Below are 795 nucleotides of genomic sequence, written 5' to 3'. Positions count from 1 at the left end.
TCTCTCTCTCTCTCTCTCTCTCTCTCTCTCTCTCTCTCTCTCTCTCTCTCTCTCTCTCTCTGTTTCTCCCTTCTCCTTCTCTTTAAGAATCACCTGAGTGGCTTTCCTAAAGCAATATCTGCTAGACCCAATTCTCCTTTATCATTGATCAGAAAGTTTTTGTCATTCATGGCATCAGATGACATCAACCCCGTTGTCTTTGGTGTATCAACAACGATTTCGACTTCATATCAAAGGCTCCATCCACTTTTCGTCCAATCACAACCATCGCGAAGTGTTCATGGTATTCTCTTTTATCCACATTTTAGCAATTCTAGTATCTTCAGATTCGGTTTTCGCCCTTATACACGAACAGCCCAATTGCCATTATTTCTCTCAAGTGATATCATCCATGGTGGTGGTGGTTGGTCGATAGTGGTGATGGTAATGATGATGAGGATTTTTAGTCCCAGATTCAAAGCATCCGCCTGATTTTATGCTTGTTTTGTTTTCTCAGGAATTCTGTACCGGAACTACAGTATCTTCATTGTGTTCTTGCTTTGTTGATTTTTTTTAAAAGACGATAAAATGTTGTTTGCAATAGATTCGACTGCTATTTCTTGCAGGTTCAATGAGTGACCACATAGTGTGTCCGAGGTAGTGGCGCTGGTGATAATGGTAGAAAACGAGGAAAGTGGGGATGAGTTATTTAATTGACACTTCTACTGATTGTGTATGTATGTACTGTTATGTCTGTTTAGATCTTGCGCGAGATAGAGGTGGAAGAGAGAGGTTTTCAAAAGCCGTGTCCATATA

This window comes from Octopus bimaculoides, chromosome 12 (genome assembly GCF_001194135.2).
Source record: "Octopus bimaculoides isolate UCB-OBI-ISO-001 chromosome 12, ASM119413v2, whole genome shotgun sequence".
Classification (NCBI taxonomy): domain Eukaryota; kingdom Metazoa; phylum Mollusca; class Cephalopoda; order Octopoda; family Octopodidae; genus Octopus; species Octopus bimaculoides.
The sequence above is the reverse complement of the archived record's forward strand: the minus strand, read 5'-3'. Positions refer to the sequence as shown.